Source organism: Phoca vitulina, unplaced genomic scaffold (assembly GCF_004348235.1).
Source record: "Phoca vitulina isolate PV1807 unplaced genomic scaffold, GSC_HSeal_1.0 scaffold7, whole genome shotgun sequence".
NCBI classification, from domain to species: Eukaryota; Metazoa; Chordata; class Mammalia; order Carnivora; family Phocidae; genus Phoca; species Phoca vitulina.
The window spans coordinates 28,664,547-28,683,579 of NW_022589710.1; the positions used below are offsets into that span (position 1 = coordinate 28,664,547).

Below are 19,033 nucleotides of genomic sequence, written 5' to 3' on the forward strand. Positions count from 1 at the left end.
ATATTTCAGTCTCACCATTCTCACCCACCACTTTATTTTATTTTGAAGTTGAATAATTTTGTTTTTGAATGATTCTGTCTTTGATCCATAGCAGTTAATTGCAAAACAAAAGCAACAAACAAAATACGCCAAACTGCGGCTTCTATAAATGTCAAGAGAATAGCAGAGTTCCTGTACTTCAAAGTAGTGAGGGTGGGTGAGGTGTGGGGGTTTGATTGAAGTGAATGATTTATTAGTCTTCTATGTTCTATTCAGTTAAGCTCTTTTTCTTTTGACCTTTAAGTAGGTTCCAAATACTTAGATTGAATTTTCTCATTTATATTTTATTGTTTTAAAAATAATTTATGATATAATTTAGAAAAGGTTTACAGCACTGTACATGTTTTTATTTTTTTATTTTTTGAAGATTTTATTTATTTATTTGACAGAGGGAGAGAGAGCACGAGCAGGAACACAAGCAGGGGGAGCGGGAGAGGGAGAAGCGGGCTTCCCGCCGAGCAAGGAGCCAGATGTGGGGCTCCATCCCAGGACCCTGGGATCATGACCTGAACCGAAGGCAGACGCTTAATGACTGAGCCACCGGGCGCCCCCATGGTTTTCTTTATTATGTATGACCATATCCCATCCCCCGAAAAGGGGGGTATTACAACAGTACTTTTTTTAGAGATGAAGAGGAAAATAGAAGCCAATTTACAAAAATTTGATTTGGGCAGTTTTTTTGGGAATGTCATTTTGAGACATGAGATATACCTCTCTTTTGTTTTTTTGAGTGCTTTCTTGCCTCACTCTCACCTAATTTGCCAGGTATGTTTAAAAGTATGGCCTCAGAAATTAAGGAGTGTACTTGTTGTCATGAGCACAGGGTGATGTATGGAACTGTTGAATTACTATATGGTACACCTGAAACTAATATAACACTATTATGTTAACTGGAATTAAAATAAAAACTTAAAAAATATATTAAAAAAATGTGGCCTCAGTCTTAAATAATGATAAACCATTTTGTTTACAGTCACTGTAAATTGCAAATAATTTAGATGGCCAACCCATTTTTATTGTAATCAACTTTCTAGGTTTGGAGCTCTGTTGAGACTAGTTTTTCAAAATACATTTTTAAGATTTGTTAAAAATATGGGATTTATCTACTTTTTGTTCTTTGTGGCAAAAATGATCACGAATGGTTCCTAGCACACTAAGGCAGTAGATGCTGTATCTACTGAGGACGTGCCCAAGAAGAGCTTAAACCCTTGGGATTCTTTTAAGAATAGCTGGTCTGAGAAGACACTCCCTTCTCAGCTCCCCTTTCATTTTAGTTTGAGCAATAGATTTCTTTCACATTAGCAATTAATTGACCTAAAATATAAGTTCTAATTAATGCATTAGAATTGCATCTGGGAAAAAAGTTTCAAAAATAGAACTTTTAAAAACAAGCTATTTTCATTGAATCAGCTCAATAGTGGAATTTCCTGCAAGACCTGAATTTTATCCCCTGTTTTTCCTCCACCTTAGTAAAAGGTATAAGGCCATGTTGATGTGATTATAAAGTCATATCATTTTAAATGTCTTTTTTTTTTTTTAACTTTTTTTTTAAGGTTTTATTTATTTGTCAGAGAGAGGGGTAAAGAGAGCACACACAAGCAGGGGGAGCGGCAGGCAGAGGGAGAAGCAGGCTCCCCGCTGAGCAAGGAACCTCATGCAGTACTCCATCCCAGGACCCTGGGATCATGACCTGAGCTAAAGGTAGACGTTTCAACAACTGAGCCACCCAGGCATCCCTTAAATGTCTTTTTCATACCTTTTCTGATTTTTGCCTTGAAGTCAGTTAATAAAGCATTAATGTAATGTAGATTGAATAAAATATTGACAAACCACAATGACAGATAAAGTGCACATTTTAAGCCTGTATAAGAATAGTAGAATACGCCTACAAACTAAGCTTTATTTTGCTACTTATTGCCTGCAGTGAATTTCCACTTTTTTTTTTTTTTAAGATTTTATTTATTTATTTGACAGAGAGAGAGACAGAGAGAGAGGGAACACAAGCAGGGGGAGTGGGAGAGGGAGAAGCAGGCTTCCCGCTGAGCAGGGAGCCCGATGCGGGGCTCGATCCCAGGACCCTGGGATCATGACCTGAGCCGAAGACAGATGCTTAATGACTTGAGCCACCCAGGCGCCCCTCCACTTCTCTTAAAAGTTTGTGAAACACATGGTTTTCTGTACAGTTGCAGTGCTTATATTTTAAAGGTTTCTACTTAGTTGTTTCTACACAATATCCTTTTGAAAATTATATGATGTCATATCTAGTATCCAGCGCATATATTTTAAGTTTATAGATTATGCACGGAAATAATCATCTTTGTGCTTAAAAACAATCCATATTTAGGGGCACTTGGGTGGCTCAGCCAGTTGGGCATCTGCCTTTAGCTTAGGTCATGATCCTCGGGTCCTGGGATGGAGCCCCATGTTGGGTTCCTTGCTTAGTGGGGAGTCTGCTTCTCCCTCTCCCTTGGCACCGCCCACCCCCCCACCCCCGCTTGTGTGCTCTCTCCCCTCTATCCCAAATCTCAAATAAATAAATAAAATCTTCTTAAAGAAACCCAGTCCATATTTAGGTCTTACTAAATGGAACCTTCCTCCATTAGTACTTTTCAGATAATAAAATTTTTTATTGTGTAAAGGAGGAAGAGAATTTAGCATCTGCATTAGGATCATTTTTTCCTATATCCTATTAGCTAATTCCAAGGTTGTTTAATATGGTATCCACCCATTTCATTTGGCTGCAACTTTTGCTCTTATGAAAGTAAGACTGATTGTTCTGAATTGCTATGTATATGTGCTTTGGCACAGCATGAAGGTACCCTTAATAACATTGCCATTGTCTTTAAAACAGCTTGCAGTTATGACTACAAATAAAAGGGTGGAACAGGAGGGCATGGCAGATAATGGTTCTTTTTTCCACCCCGAGTGTTTAACAAATCTCCTGTGTACTATGAGCCTTTTGTGTGCCCTTGGACTACCTACTGTATTTTCTGTATATTGTTCCTAGTCAACTAAAATGTTTGCATATTTGTCACTATAACTTTGACATGTCTGCAGTCGACCACTTTGATTTCTTTTTGTGGAGGCAAGGAAAACAAAATGTGTGGAAAGAAGTTGAGTGGCCTTGCCTCTCTTGGCATTTATTTTTTCACTTGCATGTTTAAATACTTACATGTCTAAATTATTTTGGGTGACTCTTATCCTCCAAACATTTGTTTACTGTAGTCTGTTTAGAAATTTGGGAATGGTCTTTAGTTTTAATCCTTTTCCTTTTTCAATGCACAGTAATAATACTATCTGTACTGTGTAATTTATTTTTATTTTTATTTTTATTATTTATTTATTTATTTATTTATTTGAGACAGAGAGAATGAGAGAGAGAGAGAGCACATGAGAGGGGGGAGGGTCAGAGGGAGAAGCAGGCTCCCTGCCGAGCAGGGAGCCCGATGCGGGACTCGATCCAGGGACTCCAGGATCATTACCTGAGCCGAAGGCAGTCGCTTAACCAACTGAGCCACCCAGGCGCCCTGTAATTTATTTTTAAACAACGATTTTCTATGGAACAAATTGCTGGCTATTTGAATAGCTCTGTTTTAGATTGCTTAGAGATTCTGTACTGACCATTAAGGAAAGATATTATTGCTGCTATACTTTATCCTATGTTAAATAACTGTATGAAGTGATGAAAGAGGAGAAAACAAATACCCATAATTCAGAAGTCAGAAAAGCTTGCTTACTGCTTTACAGAATCTTCTATTCCTCATTGGCCCCTTTAAGAGAAGAAGACTGATACTTAATGACGTTCATGGCAATCACATATGGTTGTTAGCATTTATTCCTATTTTGCTGATTCAGAAATGGAGGATCAGAGAAAATAAGTATTTTACCTAGAATTACAGGCATATAGCTTCTAGTAGTGCGACTCCAAAGCCAAAATTTTTTGTTCTAAGCATATCATTTTCTATTTGAAGTGGCTTATTTTTAGGATCAGTTTTATCCTTTGGGAGATCCACTTAGTAGCATAAAATATTTAATGTATTAAATAAATCAGAATTCAGTGATGCTTAAGGTATACTAGGAAACAAGAATAACTTGTCTTTGATTTCTTATGGAATTCATTAGTAATAGCCTTACCTTTAAAGGTACTGCTATAGTACTTTAACATGGATTTTTACATTTGATTTTCACATTAAGGTTCTTCCATATTTGGATTATTATCTTCATTTTATAGATGCTGAAACTGAGATGCAAGCTTGAGGTAAGTGCTAAGTATTGCTAGATGTGAAGTTCAGGTTTTCAGAAGAAAACAGTGATTTACTATAAATAGAACCCAGTGATTCTGAATCAAGATACTTTAGGCAATAGTACCATCAATTCCTCCTTAGTTCCCTATCTTTAAAAATGAAGAGGTTGAACCAGGTGATCTCTAAATGGGGTTACTTCTTGCCTCTTTAAATGCTCCAAAACGATTACATTTTAAAAGTTTCAGGGTCCATGAACTTGAATGAGAAAAATGTTAGATACTTGTTTTTACTAATCTCTAACTGAAATTTACCATTTCCTTTAAACCACAGCAAATTAGCAAGCAGTCCCTGTGACTTTGTGAAATCGCAGATACTTTTATCATATTGCAGTTGTTGCAGATATCTTGAAAATATTTATGTTGGTCATAATTTGGAAATTATGGTAGTTAATAGACTTGTCATTAGAGCTTGTTACTTTATATTTTACAAAAGTAAGAAATGTATTTTATACTGTATGAATTTTTAAATATTTTGATAACTGTATTTTAATGTAATTGGCTTTCTTAGTGTGTATATGTTTGTTTTTGCTTTAAAAAAGTTTATAGGTGGCTGGGTGGCTCAGTTGGTTAAGCATCTTGCCTTCGACTCAGGTCATGATCCCAGGGTCCTGGGATTGAGCCCCACATCAGGCTTCCTGCTCAGTGAGGAGCCTGCTTCTCTCCTTCTGCTGCTCTCCCCTTGCTTGTGCTCTCTCACTCTCGCTCTCTCTTAAATAAATAAATAAAATCTTAAAAAAAAAAAGTTTATAGTTTTCACATACTGCCAAGGGAATTTATGGCACAAAAAAGGTTTAGTACCCTTGAACTGCATGTTCTCCTCAGTGACTGCGGGAGTGATGTGGTTGATGTGAAAGAACTTTTGGATTCTGCTTTATGGGGAAACTATGCATAGAGGGGGGGAGTCATCTCTGTATCACTCAGGTTTCCAGAATGATGGATTATGATTATGTGATTTCTCAGTAACACAAGGAAGCTAGATAGAACCAAAATGGCGGTGATAGAAATAAACTTATGATCATCTCTATTTTGGATATTCATTTTGCAAGAATTAAGTTTCTAAGTAGTTGTTCCATTTGAGGGATATAGGAAAAGACCTCTTATTTGAGGTTATCTGCTGTTGATATTCCAAGCCAGGAGGACTAGCTTGCCAAGAACAAAAGTTACCCATACAACACATGTACTGCACAAAATATTTCTGAGACAGAAGATGACTTAGAAGGCTGTATTACCTTAAAAACATTAGGATTAGGACATTTGCTGTTGAGTTTTTGTGTGTGAGAGTATGTGTGTATTTTGTTTGCCTTGTTTATTTTGCTTGTTTGGCTCTTAGTAATGTATGTATTAATTAGTTATGAGGAAGGAAATGGTAACAAATTCTTCATATTAGTAAAAATCAGGAATATGCACAAAATTCAGTAGTTTAATTGGAACACAAAGCCTGCTGGAGTTTTGTCCTGTGGTGAGTTTGTTATTCCATTTGAAATGCATTTATCTTTTGATTGGGTAGGGTGGGATTTGCATTCTCGAAGTCACAATGAGTTTCCAGATCCTTATCAGTCAGTATTAGGAGGGACTGTTTTTAATAGTGATAATGAAGCAGCTATTCCCCGGAGGAGACTTAGTCACTGGCAAAATTGTCAAGAGCCTGAAATAGTTTGGGAAAACTCAGGATGGAAATAGCAGGCTGTTTCAAAAACAAAACAAAAAACTCAAGCTGCTTTTTTGGGGACAGTGATCTGGGGTGGATGGAGGTGGCAAGAAACCAGATGAACTTCCCTAAGTCTGCAAGCTACCTAGAAGCCGGAAGAGATTAGTATTATTTACCTAAAGCACTCTAGTGTGAACAAGAAGTTTGGAATATCATAAGATTAAAGTGGTTAACAGCCACTAATCTGGAATATTCTCTGTGTACATTGGCAATACTTAATTTGACTTTGAGGAAAAAAATTCTTCTGGTAGCGGATTGTTCTGGTTGCCAGTTTGAGAAAAATTTGGTATTTTATGCCAGATATTTTACTGATGTTCGGGGCGTGTGTGTGTGAGGGGAGTCTTCATGATCCTACAGACCACATTGGCATGCCAGGGTTTACTAATTAATAATGAAGATAAGATAATCTTTGCCATGATTAGATGAAGATGAGAAATGTAGAACATGTCTTCATATATGTCTAGCCTACCTTAATTTTAAGCTCAAGAGGAATCTTTTTTAGATTAGGATTTCTTCATGGCCGCCTGCCTGCCAACATAACAAGCTGTAAAACCTTGTTTAGTTTCCTTAAATCCAGAAATGATTCTATACCAAATCCAAACAAACCAAATCACTCTTAAGGGAATAAGTGAAAACATGTGTAGCTAGCTGCCTTGGCTGGCCTACATGTGTTTGCAAATTGGCTCAGTTCTCTGTGCTAAGCAAATTCCTTCTTAAACATCCTATGATGACCATGACCATCAGCATCATCCATTGTGAAGGTGAACAGAGGATGTGACATTTATCTGAACTGTGTTTTGCAAACTCTGACCAAAATAACTTTTCTAGCTAGATAGACAGCTGACAGCTAATAGCTGATCTGAGAGCTATATAAAGACAGAATAAAAGGGCGCCTGGGTGGCTCAGTTGGTTGGGCGACTGCCTTCGGCTCAGGTCATGATCCTGGAGCCCCTGGATTGAGTCCCGCATCGGGCTCCCTGCTTGGCGAGGAGCCTGCTTCTCCCTCTAACCCTCCCCCGTCTCATGTACTCTCTCTCTCTCATTCTCGCTCTCTCAAATAAATAAATAAATCTAAAAAAAAAAAAAATAAAGAGAATAAAAACAAATGCTCTCCAGTTGTGTTCAAATAACATATGGTATATTACAATTTCTGTGTACTGAAAGCTTTTAATTTAGTGTCAGGAATAGTAAAGGTATGAAAGAAATTGAATTTGTTGCCCCCTTAAAGGCACATTCTAGAGTTAATTATGTTTATTTGAATTTTTCACAGAGTTAAATGGAAAGTCTCTTTATATTGTTTGGAAAGAATGTAGGCTTGCAGAGGGAAACCCAGTGTGAGATATGGAGTCATTTGGTATAAACTGCTGAGCTAACTACCTTCTGAAAGGTAAGCTACCACCTTTTCCTGAGTTGGGCCAGATTGGGTATCATATGACACAGCAATATCCCTGATAGTTGGAATTACAGATGATTTTGAATATTAGGTGATATGGGAAACAAAGGCAAAAGAAAAATTAAATTTCCATACTACTTACAGCCCATTGATGAATTCTTGACACAGGCAGAGTGACATTCCTCTAGGAACTCAACTGCCTTGATGTTAATACTTTGCTAAGGGCAAAAGGGAATCTTAATCTTACCCTGAGCCCCCAGGATCCTTGTTAAGTCTACTTTAACATATAAAAATTCCTCTGGAAACTTTATCTCTACCGCCCAAGATATATGTTGGCAGTCATCCCCCAAGCATATGACCCACTGATATACATCTGAAGGGTCTCATGACTAAGGTTTTATTAGACAGCAATAAATGACCTTTTCCTAACAATAGCTAGCCCCCTCAAGGTCGTCCTAGGAACCTTGCTTCTAGAATTCCTTAGAGACTTAAGCTATCTGTGACCCCCTCCCAACTTGAAAGTATATAATCAACCTCTCCTCATGACCTCAGTGCAGCTCTTCCTGCCCATGGGTCCTGTCCCCATGCTTTAATAAAACCACCTTTTTGCATCAAAGACATCTCAAGAATTCTTTCTTGGCCATTGGTTCCAAACCCTAACATCTTTCCTACATCATTAGACAGTAGTAATAAGATGCTTAACTTTTTATTATACAAGTAATACATTTTTGTAGAAAATTTGGAAAATCTTGAACAAATGGAAGGAGAAAAATTTTCTTGTTGAGAAAACTTGTAATCTGAAAGAAGAATCATGAACTAAAACATTCTGAAGATTTTCTGCTAGTTTTTCTCATGTTTTTATTTTGTATTTTTTTATCAAAGTTTTAAATGTGCATGAAGATAAAATAGCTCTGTAAGATGTGTTTTGAAAAGCAGCAGTTCTCCTCCACTTCATCTCCCACTTCTCCCTCTCTGGAGGCAAACATTTTAATTTCTTAGAGCTGATTCTTTTTGCATTTATCTCTGTGTTCTTGTAGGGGAGGAAAAATTTTTTTCCTGCTACCCTTCTAAGTTCTCCAGCTGGGGCCTGTAAATTGAACTGACAAAACACAAAAAACAAAAATTGAACTGACCCTGTAAATTGAACTGACAAAAAAACAAGAGAAAAGCATACAAATTTATTTAATAAAAGGTTTATGTGACACGGGAGGCCTCATAAGGAAATGAAGACCTAAAGAAATGGTTAAGCCTGAGTATTTTTATACTATATTTGATGGAAGAGTGAAACGTCATATAAAGAGTATAAACTGAGGTATTAAACTGTAGGAAACTTAGCAAAGCCATTTCCTTTGGATTTCTCTCTGTATCCCTCCATCTTCACAGAAAAGGATGTTCCTTTCCTCCGGGTATAGGAAGGACATCTCTTTACATGAAGATCTTAGGACCTGCTTCAGGAGAGAAGGGAAGATCAGAAAGTCTTTCCTGCACCTGCTGTTTCTCAAATTTCTTCAGTTTAAAGTAGTCAGTATTGCCAAGGCACCATATTTTGAGGTAGCAAGTTCTGAATACTGTCATTATTAACAGCATGTTTGTATTCTGATTTCTTGATTGGTCAGCTTCAGTCAGTATTTCTTGATTTCCCATTATGGCAGGGTTTAGTTCTTTCTTGACTTCCCCAGGTACCCTTTTTACTTTTTCTTCTCCGATCCTAGTGTAGTTGTTCATAACTTTGCTTAGATTGATATTTCAGTGTTTACACAGTTAAGACTGAACATGCAGGGCACCTGGATGGCTCAGTTCGTTAAGTGTCTGCCTTTGGCTCGGGTCATGATCTTAGGGTCCTGGGATCGAGTCCCTCATTGGGCTCCCTGCTCAGCGGGGAGTCTGCTTCTCCCTCTCCCTCTCCCTCTGCCTCGCCCCCCTCCCCCAAACCCCTGGCTCATGCACACACGTGCACATGCACTCTCTCAAATAAATAAAATCTTAAAAAAAAAAAAAAGACTGAACATGCTATTTACAGTTAAGCCATGGAGTAATCTCTGAATACTTGTACTTTTCTATACAACCTTGGGTTTCCCTGAAATTTTTATTTTTCTTTGTTATTATTTACTTTCAACTTGAAACTACTCACTAATGTAGTCAGATTGTATCTTATCCATATTTTTTTTCAGGAAGTTCTGACAGTTCAGGTATTTTCTTAGTTTCCCATATTCTTAAAGATGTGCTTCCATCTGGACTGGTTGCCACTATTTTTATGCACTGCTCTTATCCTGGGACTTCCCTTCACCAGCCTCTTGGGGTTACTTCTTGCCTCTTTGTATTGGATTTCTTGTTTTCTAGATCTCCTGTTTTCTTGTTTATTGGTTTATGCTTTTATTTTCGCAGAATATATTCTGATACATTAGGTTCCTGATAATTTATGTGATTGGTTCTTTTCTTTGTTTCTCAGTGTTGGAAATTGCACAATAAGGTATCTTAGTGTGAGTTTGGTTCCGTCCATTGTACTGAGTACTTGATGAACCCTTTCAATCTGGGAACTGTTTTGTTGATGACTCCCCCCCCCCCTTTTTTTAGTTCATTTAATTAATCTCTACACACAGTGTAGGGCCCAAATATATCACCCCGAGATCAAAAATCGCATGCTCTTCCAGCTGAGCCAGCCAGGCACCCCAACTTTCTCCCCTCCTTTTTCCTTTTTTTCCCCTTTTAGTTTTCTCTTGAACTCTTGTTACTCAGATATTGGACTTCCTGGATTGATCTTCCAGTCTTCTTATGCTACTCTAACGAGTTTTTCATTTTGGCTATTGCATTTTTTAATTACCAAGAAGGCATGCTTTTGCTCACTTCCACTTAGTTTTTCTTTCTTTCTTTTTTTTTTTTAAGCTTACTGTTCTTCATGTTTGCGATATTTTCTTTTATGTTTCTGAAAATATTCATGGTATCTTTTTCCCCAGAGTTTTCTTCTGTCTGCATAATCTCTGTAAGGACTAGCTCCGTAATTTGCAGGGCCAAGTACAGAGTGGCAGTGGGTCATTTATTGAAGAATTTCAAGACAACAGCAGCAGAGCATTAAACCTAACACAGAGCTCTTCTAAGTGCCGGGCACTCTGTGACTGCCTTGTTCACATGCCTGTGAACCCTCCCTTCCAACTTGCTTTTTCGGTTTCATCTTTTTTATGCTAGGAAGATCTGGCTGAATGAATTTTTTAAGTTTTTGTTTGTTTTTTTTTTAGATTTTATTTATTTGTCAGAGAGAGAGAGAACATGCAAGCAGGGGGAGTGTCATGTCAGGCAGAGGGAGAAGCAGGCTCCCCGCTGAGCAGGGAGCCCAACGTGGGACTCAATCCCAGGACCCAAGGATCATTACGCTTAACTGACTGAGCTACCCAGGCATCCCCTGAACGAATTTTGTTTGACAATTTTTCATTATCTTTATATTTTTCCTAGACTAATCGGTAATATTCTCCTGAGAAGTCTCTTCTAATCTCCCCTGCCTCAAAGTGAAGGCCCGACTGTCAACCTTTTGGGAAAGGGTATTGATAGAGGGGGCTGGGGTTGGTGACTGGTACTGGCACATCAGAGACAATTCTTAAATTTTTAAGAACTTTGTGAGCCATTTGCTAAATATAACAATTACTAAAGATTAAACTTATAATGAAATATTACATTAAAAATCAAATCAATACTAAAAATTTACCACCCCCTAATTATTTTATTACATTTTGTTATTATGGAAGCTCTTGATATTATTTACATCTAATTTATATGGTGGAAATACTATTTAATAATAGGTTACCATACATCTCTTCTGAACTCTGCGTACAGCAATATCATTTTTTAGCTTGAAGCAGCCATGTAAGAGTATTTATACCATAAAAATTTAGAAAATACTACAAATAACTACCCTTGTTCCTCCCCCCCGCCCCCACTTCCCCCAGGTAGTCGTTAAACATTTATATTTACCAACACACCATGGATGGGGATCTAGTACATATGTTAACTTAAACTGCCTTCATCTTATCTGGTGATTTCTTAGTCCCTATAACCCTTTGTTTTAACCCTTTCTAGATTATCTTCAGCCTTTTGTAAGAGTGAGGGAAGGGCATTTGTCTGCCTGTCTAAAAGACTGGATCTGGGAATTTCATTTCAGAAAGATTTTCTGTTAACCTTTCCCATTTTATCTCTGCTTATCCTTTTGGGGAAGTGTTCCCTGATGGCTTACCTTAGGATTCAGTTTTCTTGGGTCTTTGAGTCTTTTACCTTTTGGCCATTTATATTTCAGCTTTCCAAAATTTGTGGCTGTAATCTCTAGTTCTCTTTGTCCCTTTGGGTTTGTCTTAAAAAAAAACAAGCAAAAGGGGCGCCTGGGTGGCTCAGTCGTTAAGCGTCTGCCTTCGGCTCAGGTCATGATCCCAGAGTCCTGGGATCGAGCCCCGCATCGGGCTCCCTGCTCCGCGGGAAGCCTGCCTCTCCCTCTCCCATTCCCCCTGCTTGTGTTCCCTCTCTCACTGTGTCTCTCTCTGTCAAATAAATAAATAAATAAAATGTTTAAAAAAAAAAAAAAAAAAAACAAGCAAAAAAACTTGGTGTTTGGGGAAGGATTAACAAATAGCTGTGTGTAGTCCACCATCTGGTATTACCCAGAAGTCTGGGATATAATTCTTGACATAAATAGGTAAATAACCTTAGCAATTTAAGCGGGTCTTGAATAGGCTTAGCCAACCTGCCCTGCTGGTTTGCAAGTCCTATAAATGCAGTAGAATTATTATTCTACTGATTTTAGAATATTTTTCCTTTTCATAAAGAAAGAAGTAACTATAAGTAGGTATTTAATCAGATGACCTGCTGTTAGGTTTTTATATGGATGTGTGGGGACGTAAGGAAACACATAACACAATTTCAGGTCACATAGTTTGGTTTGAGGAGAATTGGGATAATAGTACTTAATTGTCTTAGGTCTATGGCAATTCCAGTTGTACTTCAGTGGCTGGATCTGGTGACCTGGTTACCTCATCCACTCTGAAGCAGGCATTCATTGCTCCATCATCTAGTGAGTCTTCTAATCTTAAGACTTTGTCTCTACTTATAACCTCTTCTGCTCAAATTCAGTGCCCTTTCCCCTCATTAGATTTGATGTGATTGGGTTGGTTGGACTCTCCTTTTCTTTAATTTCATACCAAGCCACTTCATAGTCCATTAAGATCCTCCCTTGTCTGTTGATGGTTACCTCTGGAGAAGGTCAGAGTAGGAAGGTCATAGGATACCAGGGTAGCAGCTCAAATAAAAACAATTGCCTGTGATCTCTCAGAAAGAGGATGTGGGCCACTCCCACTCTGGCATTTAAGATACCCAAAAGGTTTTAGCTATGGCTAAAAAGAATAAATATCTAACAGGATACAAGTGTACAGCAATATCCAGTTGCTAAATTAAATTAAACATTTCTGGGGCACCTGGGTAGCTCAGTCGGTTAAGCGTCTGCCTTTGGCTCAGGTCATGATCCCAGGATCCTGGGATCCAGTCCTGCATTGGGCTCCCTGCTCAGTGGGGAGTCTGCTTCTCTCTCTCCCTGCCCCTCCACCCCGCTTGTGCTCACTCGCTCTCTCTCTTGCTCACTCTCTCAAATAAATAAAATCTTAAAAAAAATAAACATTTCTGCAAAAAGGGCTTCTGGCAACCACTGTTTATTGTTCCTTTTTCTAGTCTCTCCTTTTCTCACCATCTTTTGTGTTTTAATTAGAAGGTTTTTGTTTTTGGTTTGTACATCCAGGTCAGACTCTTTGTATGTGCTAACGGCTTTTTCTTTTTGTTTGGTTGGATTTTTAAAAATTATTTGTAATTTCTGGTGATCTCCTGCCTGGGAAGAAATGCTTCTCTTTCTCAGGATTGGTTGGGAGGATTCGGCTAGGTTTTTTTCCATAATGATATGTGCTCAGGACCAAAATTCTATGGAGAGCCTGAAAAGGTTTTTTTCCGTTTTGAACTTTATTCACTTAAAAAAACTTTCACGAGTCTCATTATTAAATCATCTGGAATCACATATTTAACAAATCACAAGTGAAAACAATAGAATACTGTGAAATTGGGACTGTCTTGAGATATCTAGGTCCTATGACTATCATGCTTACCATACTCTTTTCCTCAGAAACAGACTTGCATTTGCCTTGGTGTTGCCCACATCATGCATGTGAAATAGGAAATCTATAAATGAGGGACCTTGTCTGCATGGTTTGGGGAGAATTATGGTAGCACTGTGGTAGGTTTAAGAAAAGCTCACTCAGGCAGTTGGCTTTGTCAAGATGACCGTGATTGCCTGCTGACCAGCAGCCTCTGAAGAGCTCCTTTGCTCTGCACTAGATGGTAAAGCAGGGAGCCGTACGGTGCTGGTATAACCAGGCACTGCTGCCACACCCCTCAGATTTTGAAATGTCCTAAGCCAAATAGTAGGGTGAACTTTCCACCAAGTTTATCAGCAGTTTCTTTTTTCTGCCTCCTTTCACTTAGGGGACATTTAAGGGAGTTTTAAGGTGAGAAAGTTTAAAAATTTTTTATATACCGTCATGGTCTTTATTAAAACTTGTTAAAACTGGCTTGCTGTTGAAATAGCAGATGGCTGTGATAAAATGGGAACACGTCTAAAAAGAAACCAATGCAGATTAAATCATAATTAAAAATATCTTTAATGATTCACTAAAATGTTTTTCTTTTGGGCTGTTAATATTGTGTCCTCTTTTTATTCATCTTTTGACAAAACCAAAGAATTTTTAAAAGGACAGAAAATGACTAACGATGGCTTTGAAATTTCTTCTTCTAGAGATTTTTAGGACTTGGACTTTCCAAAGTCAAAGAATCTTGAAAATAAGACAGTTTTACTTGTAAGAGCAAGGCTGATACTGGGTTTTTGCTTTTTTTCTTCAGTGAGTTGTCAAAATATGGGTTATACTTACCAGGAATACCTGGTCCTCTTGCAATACAAGGAATATCAGAAGGATATTTTCCACAGATGTCTTAAAATGGCAAAGGTTTTACATACATTCCTCATTTCTCCCCCCACTAAAAAAAAAGAATAGGTGTTTTCCTTTATTTCCTTTGTACCATTGCCCAAAGTAGGTATATATGACCTTTTGGAGAGACAACTTGTGACACTTATTTTTTTTTAAGATTTTATTTATTTGACAGAGAGAGACACAGCGAGAGAGGGAACATAAGCAGGGGGAGCGGGAGAGGGAGAAGCAGGCTTCCGACCGAGCAGGGAGCCCAATGCGGGGCTTGTTCGCAGGACCCTGGGATCATGACCCTAGCCAAAGGCAGATGCTTAACCACTGAGCCACCCAGGTGCCCCAACTTGTGACATTTCTAACTGGTCCCAATGCTTAGGTCCATTGTTGAATGAAATGAATCAATACCAATTCTAAACTGGTGCCTCTCCTATCCATTCTCTATAAAGCTACTCCAGGGATCTCTCAGAAATACTGAACCAACCATGCTACTTCCCCTTAAAAATCCTTTAGTGTCCCTCAGCTACTGAAAGTTTGCCTCTCAGACTTTTTTTCCTTCTTAATTTGTTTTTGGTATTTTAAAATTAATATATATACTGTGGTCAGAAATCCAAACATTGAAAATACATTAAAAAAAAAAATGTCCCTAACTCTCCTCCCAACTGACCAGTTTGCTTGACATTAATGTATTTTTCTGTGTATTTGCAAACTACACATAGTCTTTTCAGTTTTGTTTTACATCAGTAGTATTATACTAAAATACTGTCCCCTTTCTCCTGCTCCCTTTCCATTGAATTGGGTGAAGTTTTTAATATCATGGAAATTAATCCTTTGTATATATTGCAAATACTGTTTTCCCAATCTTTTGCTTATCTTGTAACTTTATGGTGTCTTTTCCCCAAATAGATATTTACAACTTGTATATAGTCAGATATGTCAGTATTTTGTGTATTTTGTTTAAGGAAGGAGGAGTTATGTCCCACTAAGATTTTAAAATCATTCATATTTGACAGAATTGGATTTTACTTTTTTTTCTTTTTTTTTTAAAGTAGGCTCCACACCGGGCTTGAACTCACAACCCTGAGATGGAGACCTGAGCTGAGATCAAGAGTTGGACACTTAACTGACTGAACCATCCAGGCGCCCTTGGATTTTACATTTTACTCAGTCTGGCACTTTTAAGTTTTTATGATGAAGTAGGCATCTAGCTTTCACTCAAATACCCAGTTTTCTCAGTTTATTCAGACATCCTGCTATAATCATTTAGGATGTTGTTTTCTTGAACTATTTATCTATTTCTGCTCTCTTGCCATACTGTTTTGATTACTCTGGTTTTTATGTATATTTTGGAAGTTTTATTTTTCCCACTAGAAATCTTATTGACTGTTCTCTTTTTAAATTTAGATATAAATTACATGCCATTAGATTCACCTTTTAAGAGTATACAGTTCACTGGTGTTTAGTATAGTGACAAAGTTGTGCAACCATCACCTCATTTTCATCACCTCCCGAAAGAAACTTCATACCCATCACTCCCCACCCCGCCCCACACACTCCCACTCTCCAACAGGCCCTAGGCAACAATTAATCTACTTTCTGTCTCTATAGGTTTGCCTATTCTGGACATTTCCTACAGATGGATCGTAAAATACGGGACCTTTTGTGTCTGGATTCTTTTCACTTAATATAATGTTTTCAAAGTTCATCCATGTTGTAGTACTGTCGTGAACATGCTATGAAGGCACACTCACAAGTTGTGTCTTTCCACAATGTCAGCTTTATTCATTCATAAAGCAAGGTTAACATAATTATAAAGCAGGTTCAGGATTCCAAACTCAGTGACATTTTATCACATGATTAACTTGGCTTCTCACAGGGCACACAAAACAGAACACAAGTCACACAACAAACAAGATAACCCAGGGCTAGGAAGTTAACAAACCAAATGAGAAGTCAGTCTGAGCAGTCAGTCTGTGAGTATGCAGTTGAGATAAGGCCTCTGTCCTGTCTGGGTCAGCTCTGGGCACTTACTGCTTACCATGTTCAAGGAGTGAATGATCTCAGTTCTGTTCGGAGATCAGGCAGAGCCTTTGGTGGCAACTGCCTTTTTTAAATGATCAGACGTAGAAGGGTCAATGCCTGAAGAGTCTGACAGTTTGCTGTAAAAATTCTCTTTTTAAAGGGCTTTAATCAGTCTTGGGCCCTGCACATCTCCTCTGTTTCTGCTCGTTATCAGTTCTAGGGTGTTGTTAATTGGTACTGGTTTTGGTGGTATCTCATACCATAGCTGCAGTACCCTTAACTGCTTGTGTCGTTGCTTGGCACAGGCCCCTGCTTGACAGAAGTGACTCCATCTTGCTTTCTCTTGGGGGAGAGGCAGAGGGGGAGAGAGAATCTCAAGCAGACTCGCCGCTGAATGCAGAGCCCAACACGGGGCTCGATCTCACGACCCTGAAATGACCTGAGCCAAAATCAAGAATTGGATGCTTAACTGACTGAGCTACCCAGGTGTCCCCATCTTGCTCTCCACAAGTACTTGTACCATTACTTCATTAATTCATTGTATGTATATACCACAGTTTGTTTATCCATTCATCCACTGATGGACATCTGGTTTTCACCTTTCACTTTTTCACCTATTTTAAATAGTGCTGCTATAAAATTTTGTGTGCAACTATTTGAGTATCTTGTTTTCAGTTCTTTGGAGATATATCACTAGGAATAGAGTTGCTGGGTCATGTGATAATTCTTTGTTTAGTGTTTTTTTGTTTGATTTTATATTTTGATCTTTGGTAAGTTTTTGAACTGTTAGACCAGTAATTTTTAATTTGATTTTTAACAGGAAAGCCCCATAACCTGTAGTTTGCAAATAATAAGAGATTTTTGTCTCTTCCCTTTGAATATTTTAGTGCTTGTCTTTTGGTAATGTGATGGCTGGCATCTTTGTTTTATTCCTGGCTATAGGATGGGAATGTTTTTAATATTTTGCTATTGGGCATGCTATTTTCTATAAGTTTGTTAGTTTCCTTTTTTTTTTTTTTTCTTTTTAAGATTTTGTTTATTTGTCAGGAGAGAGCAGGGGGAGCGTGAGGCAGAGGGAGAAGCAGGCGTCCCTGTTAGTTTCCTTTTATTAAGGTCAAGTTTTCCTGTATCCCTAGTTTGGTAAGAATTTTTTTGAAAATCAGGAATAGGTGCTGAACATTATTTCCTTGTAAGAATTTATTGCGATATGGTATCTTTCCTTCAAACTGTTAATGTTTGAGGAGCATTGGGCTTGCACTACTTGGTTGATACCTGGTTACTTGAGTGGATTTTTCTTTCCTTCCAGGCTGATGGTTGGTCACACATAAGCAAAACACATTGGCAGGAGACTAGTAGGAGACTAATGCAGGTGAGAAAACTAATGTGTTTTGTGTATGTGTGACCAGTCTGAAAACCAATCTAAGAACCTTCGTTCTGGAAAATCTGTAGCGACAAGTTCAGCAATGGTGTAGAGCTGTACATGTTAGGATATAGTCCAACATGTTTATTTTTTTCAGTCCTCTTAGTCATTTTTTCCTGCAAACTATCTATTTATTTATTTATTTTAAAGATTTTATTTATTTGAGAGAGAGAGAAGGAGAGACAGTGAGAGAGTACAAGCGGGGAGGAGAGGGAGAAGTGGGCTACATGAAGAGCTAGGAGCTGGATGCAGGGCTTGATCCCAGGACCTTGGGATCATGACCTGAGCTGAAGGCAGATGCTTAACCGACTGAGCCACCCAGGCGCCCCTAAACTAAACAATTTAAAATCTTGTTATTCAGAATCAAGAAACACACTCCTTTAAGTGTTTATAAATATACTCCATAATTGGTTCTGCTGCTCCTCCCACCTTGTTCCTGATAAAAAACAAAGCTACAGAATGCTTTGAATTTTAAGCAAGTGGCAAATTATCTCTGTTCACAGGGTGCTCATCACCATAGTAACAAGGAGCCAAGTCATTTTTGAAGTGGGGCAGGATGCTTGTCCATTGCTTTTCAGAGGACCTAAGACAATCCAAATACCTTTTTGTAGATTAGACAACAGGCCTGCTCAAGGTGTGTCTAAACATCTTCAGCATACACAAGTCACAGATGAAATAGTTTGTAAAGGAGGTAGAATCCCCATTTGAGGTTCTGTCACATTATAAAGACTCCAAAACAAATCTAGATGGGCTTTACTTTCTGCCTGAGAATAATCAAGTAGCTTCCTATTAAGGCTCATTAATTCACCCCTCACCCCCACGCCATACATGTTGAAGGCAACTGGTGGAGAAGGTCAGGGGGACTAGGGAATTAAATGAGGCAAAGATGAAAAATGAGTTTTAGATTTGGCCCAAATTGTGTGGGCAGGGGTCACAGGTAATCTTTGGTTTAAATATGTGGTTAGATTTTGAATTGCCTTGTGTTAGATCTTGCTATGGAACAAGGTTATTTGGGAACTAAATCTCAGAGATTTTCCTTAAATGTGTTTAAAGCTGTATTTAAAGCTAAGTTCTGGGGAGAGGGTTGGTGGAGAGCAAAAAAGAATAGATCAGGATTTGAGATTTGTCACCTGAAACATCTACCATGATTTTT

General features: G+C 38.2%; 1 protein-coding gene across 4 annotated transcripts in view; it reads left to right on the forward strand.

The window, feature by feature from the left end:
• Positions 1–19,033, forward strand: part of FBXO34 (F-box protein 34) — an 87,197-nt gene that overhangs the window by 37,083 nt on the left and 31,081 nt on the right. Inside the window, exon 2 of one of the 4 annotated variants that reach the window (XM_032405164.1) lies at positions 7,321–7,437. The exons of 2 other annotated variants lie outside the window; for them this stretch is intronic. The gene's annotated coding sequence lies outside the window, so the exon portion shown is untranslated. Of the gene's footprint in view, positions 1–7,320; positions 7,438–16,979; positions 17,830–19,033 lie in introns of those variants that run through there. One more of the 4 variants, XM_032405166.1, reaches the window with a different exon arrangement.